Genomic DNA, 7,303 nt, shown 5'->3' on the forward strand with positions numbered 1-7,303 from the left:
GAACCTAGATAAGGTTTTGGAAAGATAATTGACTAGGCACCACTTCGCTTAGCGAGCAATACCCATCGATACTTAATATTGTGAGAAAAAAATATGCCATAGTAGTGGAGGTAATGAGCACTATTCCACTTCATATATCTTTCTGTAGGCCAATAGTAGGAGATAAACTCATCACATGGAATAGCCTGGTGACAAAATTAATCAACATAAATATATCTCAAGGAACAAGTATTTTTAGATGGAATTTACATGTGAATGGATAATTCTCGGTCCGATCCATTTATCAACTGATGGTCAATCAAGACACATCCTTTCCAACAAATTCCTGTGGCACCTTAAATTTAAAGCATACATCACTTGTTTTTTATTGTCACTTTGCTAGATCGGTTTGGTGCATTATCAAAATTGCCGGTGGTATAAGTATGCTAGGATTATTAATCACATGATGGGTGATCGGCTAACAGGAGTAGGGCATAAACATAAGAAGAAAATATTTGTTTTCATAGCTACTCTATGTTGGGCCATACGGCTATGTCGTAATTATATCACTTACAAAAAAAAAGACAATCACATCTTCTCTGTAGGTACTATTCAAAGGCACATACAAGCTAAGACATTAGACTCTATTGCAAAAATTGAAAGAGAGGGAGGATGTGCGCATAGCATGCCAAACACTAGAGGTCGTGACTATGAAAGTGTTCGCCAGGAATAGATGGCGGTTTGATAAGAAGCTCTGTGGTGAATGACTTTCAAGCATCATGTAGCTTTGTATATTTATCGTTTTCACATTCCAACGTGATGCTGCAACGATGCAATAACAAACCAGATTGTGTGTGCATTGTTATGATGCAGAGGCTAGCAACTCTTTTCCATTATCTAAAAAGAGCCAAAAGATACTTGTAATAGTCAATATTAAGTGCATTATATCTATCTAAATATTTTTACTGCAAAACATGTCGAAACACTTAATGTAGAATTAATGCTACAAGCAACTACTATACTACGTACAGCTTTCTTGTCCATGCTTCATTGGGATTTTGGTGTCACAAATCCAACTAGGTGGATTGGCGCGTCTATATCGCACCTATTTTTTGTTGCATAGAATATGACGAAAGAAGACTAAAAAATTAGATTCATCAATTTTGGGCATCTCAATATTTATTTATGAATTTATCAACATTTAATGCATTCATTTAATTATGGGGAGAATAGTATTATTTTTATGCATGCACATAATTTTAATATGTAGACGACAGTAATACGAAACTAACAAAATTTGTTTCATATTTTTTGAGTTTTAAATATTTTTATTTGTATTTTAGATTATTTCAACCAATTTATCAATATAACTATTACAACTTTCGCTATTTTTCTATAATTTCCCAAAAAAATTATATTATAAATTTAAATATATGGATATGTATATACATACATACACGTATATGTATACGTACATATATATATATATTTATACATATCTATATATATGTATACATACATAAGACCAACATAAACAGTAGCTACAGTGCCATGACCTTTAGAATCGTTTGAATTCTCGGTGCTTTAATATATAATATTGATTCACTATTAGAATGGAAGCAATTACAAGATGGAGAGAAGGTGTGCAAAGTGAGAAGGAATACGAGACTTGACAAAGAAATTATTGGACTAAATTATGCGTGCTCTGTTAGTTACATCACCACTTGTGGATGACGCTCTGTACGCTACGACTGCTAGCAGTTATGGGCACTCAAACAGCGGCTGTGGTATGCCGAATCGCGAGGAAACGAAATTGACCCGTCCTTTTTTATATAAAGAAAGCTTTATTAACATTTAGTCTTATATTAAAGAGATACAAATACATAAAGCTTAATTTTCAATTTCTATATAGCTTAGATGTAAAAAAACAAAAACAAAAAGAAAGAAGTCAAACAGACGACCACTGACGGGCTAAGATGGAGCTCCAATCCAAAGCCTATACTTCTATCCAAACCGAGTAAATATCTCTTTGACCGCCTGCTCGGTAAGAGTATATGATGATGCCACCATATATTGATGTTCCTGCTGCTGTAACATAGTCTAAGTATGGAGTAATCGCGTACATGTAAATATAACCTGCAAAGGAGAGCTAATTTTCCTTATATTAAAAATCACATCATTTCTACATAGCCACAACAACCAACAAAACGTTGTCACCACTACCATTATTTTATCTTTCCAATGCTTACTAATCATCCGAAGTGAATTTCCAAACAAATTTAGAACACTTCTAAATAGATAAAGATTGAAAGCCACTTGAATAATAAACTATGTAGATCTCGTAAAATGGTAATAAAAAAATTGCTTAATCATCCTTTTTATAAAAAAAAGTAATACTTTTGACTGTCTTGCTATTGTCTCTTAAAAAGATTACCATTTATTAGAAGCACCTCTCTACGGATGTATTAGAGAAAGATCTTTAATTTTAACGATATTTTAATCTTCTAAATTTTCTTATTTCTTCTTGGTTCTTCATTGTTAATAAAAGCTCGATAAAGAGTATGAATAGAAAACTTTTCCGATCTATTCAACTTCTATCGGAATTTTCCACCTCATATGTAAGAGGATGTTGATAAGGCGAGGGAACAACTCATTCCACTATTATCATTTTATGTCTGCTCAGGTCTCAACGAAAAACAATATTTAGTGAAAAGGATTGTAGAATGTTGGCTACACTTTCTTGTTTGTTCCAAACTATGTTGTAAAGGGTAGGATATTAGCTGTTCAAAGGTGCATTAACTAACCAAATATCTTCGTAAAATCTAATTTCTGAGCCATCTTTAACTATGAAGGTGCCATAGCAAAAAATATGATGCTTCACCTCATCAAACCCGCTCAGAAATGAGAATGCTTAGCCTTCCAGCAAACATGTAAAAGAGATTTTGAACCAAAATATTTATTTCAAATAAGGTTCTACCAGATCTTTCTTCGGAAATTAATTTAAATAGCCATTGTGAGATCGATATATGTCCATGTGATGGAGTGCGGTTGTGCATGATCAGGACATTATGGGTTCAGTCTCACCTGTGTAAGCTGGGAGTGAAAAAAATGCGTATCTTCCAATCTGCGCTTCACCTTCTTCGAGCAAAACACAGAACTTGATATTCCACTACGTTTATGCTGTACTCGTATTGTAGAAACTACTTCAACAATAGAGGCTAAACCTCAACATACATGATATAATTTAACCTATATAACATGTATTAGTTGATACACATAATATGACTGAAGCTTGTTTCTATGTGTTTTTTCGACTGTGCATCATGTTCTTCCAGTTGTTTCATCCACCATATTCCTTTCATTCCGTTCCCTTCTCGATTTTCTTTCCCGTTCTCATTCCTTTTATTTTCTTTCATCTTCAACAGCTTCCATTCGAGGGGAATCGCGAAGGGAAAGGAGAAATAATCCCGTCCTGAAGGGAATGACAATAAAAATTCTGTCGTGAAGAGAAACCGTTGGAGAGCTAAAGTGAAAAAAATCTCTTCACGACAAGAATTTCACCCCTAAAGGGAAGCTGTTGGGGCTAGTCTTAGAATTTGTGAATGTTTAGACTCTGTATTTCCGCAAACATGCAAATGCCTGTGTAAAAGATTCGGGCGGAAAATATACATGAGTGGACAAAGCCACTCCAGTATACAGAACCGTACAATGTTCTTCTTTTTCCCATTTTTGTGAGGACCTTTAGACTGCTTGTTGGTTTATGTATTGTAATGCACAATAGAAACTTCCAATACAGACTTCTGTAAGTTATGAAGAAATAAATCTTTACCTTACGGGCACAGAGAGGGAGGTATATCTTTTTTTACTGCAGCTAGCACCAGTAATATTCATTTAAGCATGCATCATATTGAATATCCCATCTTCTTTCCAAGATGATACGCGTTCAGAATCTCAGTTATGTAAATGTGCAGAGAGCTGTATCTAGAATCAATGCCGCATCCACCTATCCACCAGTATAAAAAACGCATGGGGCCATCTAATTCACGAGAATGTATATCACCGGTATCTCTATTCTACACGTTACCATGCATTTGGTAGGCAAGATGAGAAATGGAGAAGAATGAGGAGAAGGTTAGGAGGCGTGATGATCTGTGTGGACAAACATTGGGAAGAGTAGGCATCAAGGAAGAAATGGTTGTCGTTTGCTTAAGTATATTCCCTCTATCTCAAGGTCAGCGCCTCACCTTTGTGCCGTAGGCACTCACGCACTGTAACCTGGAAATCCCGGAGAGCATTTCTGGCACGTTCAATTCAAATACAGAGCTCCAGTAGGAACAACGAGCAACTTGGATCTGCCGCACCACTACCGTGGGAAAAGAAAACAGGTTTGTTTGTAGTGAACACCACTACGAATCGAAACCTGTGTGCTCGAAGCATGCTAGCCACACACCTAATTAATCAATCCCCTTAGAGCCTGAGAATTTAGTTCAAACTAGATGGAACCCCTCGCGTTGCCGCGGGCTGGCAGGACTCAAAACAATTTGTTTCCTGTAAGCAATCCAACACCATCTAGTTTAAAAAATTCCTCAATATTGGCTGAATTTGATCCAAAATGCCGGAGCGTCATTGTAATTTCAATTGAATTTTCAACAAAAGAAAGAGCTTCTGGAGACCATAGATTTTCTTGACAAAGCTTGAGAGTCAAGAGATTTATCCGATTTCGAGCTCCCTCTAAAAAACCAAGCTAATGAAAAGTTAGTCAAACTTATTCGGGAAGAAGAGACAAAACGGTACCAACGAGTAAAAGTCAATCAAATCCTTCACAGAGATAATATCATGTTATTTTTAGATGATAGCTAATGGAAAGCGTAGAAAACAAAGATTTTTCTACTTGGAGCACAAGGAAGGACAAATAGATGGAGAAACCCAATTAATAAAATACATAACAAAATACTATAAAGAATTATTTGGACCACCTGAGATGAACAAGTTCGCTTTCAGAGAATCATGAACAGAGGATATATCACAAGTTTCCGATGCCAAAACGAAATTCTTACAACCCCTTCCACAAAAAAGGAGGTTCGAGACGCAATGTTCCAAATGGAACATAACAAAGCCCCTTGCCCGAATGGTCTTTCGGTGGAGTTTTACCAAATGTTCCGAGACATTATCAAGGATGACTTGATGACATTGTTCTATGAGCTGCATTATGGAGATCTTCTGCTATACACCCTAAACTTCGAAGAAATTATTCTTCTACCAAAAAATGAAAGAGGCAAGTCGCAATCAGCAATATAGGCCAATTTGCCTACAAAATTTTAGCTTCAAAATATTTACAAAATGAGCAACCAATCGCATAAATAGCATAGTGGATCGTATAATCCAACCAACCCAAACGACTTTTATGCATGGTCAGAATATACTAGAAAGGGTTGTAGTTTTACATGAATAGATCCACAAACTTCATCAAAAGAGGATAAATGGGGTCCTTCTAACAATTGATTTCGAGAAAGCCTACGATAAAGTCAAATTGTCCTTTCTCTTACGGTGCCTCTGGTTCAAAGGTTTCTCACCGAAATGGTTTTTTTGGGTGGAACAATTCATATCCAGAGGAAGTGTAGCTATCAAAGCTAATGATTTAATCGTACGATACTTCAAAATGAAAAAGGTTTACATCAGGGAGATCCCTTATCGTCGATTTTATTTAACATTGTCGCAAGACATGTTAGCAACACTGATCGCTAGAGCAAAAAGCATTGGTCAGGTTAAGGGAATAGTGCCTCACATTGTGCAAGAGGGTCTATCTATTCTCCAATATGCTAGCGATATAATCCTCTTTATGGAACATGATCTGAAAAAGCCAGAAATTTGAAGCTCTTGCTTGGTGCATTCGAGCAACTATCTGGTCTAAAGATCAACTTCCATAAGCACGAATTGTTCTACTTTGGCAATGCAAAAGGTAACATTAATCATTACAAAAATTTATTTGGATGCGCTAAGGGAGAATTTCCTATGCACTATCACTACTATAGAAAGGGTCATCCACACCCCCCTCTTCATTGCCAGTTGAATAATAACTGACAATGATAAGGTATCACTGCTAGTTCACAAGGTCCAATCGCCAATCAATCAGTGAGCTGTTGAAAACCGGTAGTGATAAGTACTATCACTGACAGTTTTTATTACAAACTGAAAGTGATACAACACTGCCAGTTCACATAATAGATCGACAGTGATACTTGTGTTATCAGTACCAGTTGGTTATAAGAACTACCAATGTTGCATCATTGCTAATTTGTGTCATGGACCAACAATGATGTGTCACAATATATAATGGTTCTATCCATGAGCCCGAGCAGAACAGAGGAGCTCTATTTTGCTCGACGGCTCTGCTCGGTGCATGGTGGCTCTTTGCGGTGAGCTTGCACGGCGAGGCTTAAACATTTGATGGAATCCACATGACCTAGGTGCTTCAAGGTTAGTAAGTTCATCTACATCTTATTTGTACTTAGATTTACTTGCTAGATTGCTCTAGATTTTAGAAATCGGTGCTTGTTCTATGATGATAAATTTTGAAGGAGCTAGAGCTCCAGGTGACTTAGTGAATTTAAGCTAATCGATTTTAGGTTTACATTATCTAGGTAAGTAGGTTCATCTACATTTTATTTGTACTTAGATTTATTTGTTAGATTGCTCTAGATTTTGAAAATAGGTGCATGTTCCATGATGATAAATTTTGAAGGAGCTAGAGCTCCAATTGACTTATTGAATTTAAGATAATCAATTTTAGGTTTTCATATTCTAGGTATGAATTTATTTATCATTATATTTAATTTTGTTGATAATAATTAATTAAATTAATTTTTTTTATATTAATGCAATGGATTTATAATAATTGATAAAATTGCAGATGGATCTAATATGGAGGTAAGATGCTGACCGCAGCGGCCCGGAGTTTTTTAACGACATGGAAGCTTTTATGAGCGCTACCGCGGCGTATAAGTCAATTAATTGTGATGACTATATACGTTGTCCATGCAATGAATGCAATAATGGGAAGCGGTTTTTAAGCTTAGAGCAGATCCGTGCACACTTGCTTCGAAGGGGTTTCAAGCCTGACTATACATGTTGGACCAAACACGATGAAGATGAGGAGTTTGAACATGAAGGACAACCCACTATCGAAAAAGATAGAGGCAACGATATGATAGCTGATGAAGACAACTATATGCCAACATTCGAAGATACTTTGGCCCACCACGATGAAGATAACATAGATCAGATGTTGCGTGATGGGGAGGGGGACTTCAGCAGTGAGAGACAA

The sequence above is a fragment of the Phragmites australis genome, chromosome 13, assembly GCF_958298935.1.
Source record: "Phragmites australis chromosome 13, lpPhrAust1.1, whole genome shotgun sequence".
NCBI lineage: Eukaryota > Viridiplantae > Streptophyta > Magnoliopsida > Poales > Poaceae > Phragmites > Phragmites australis.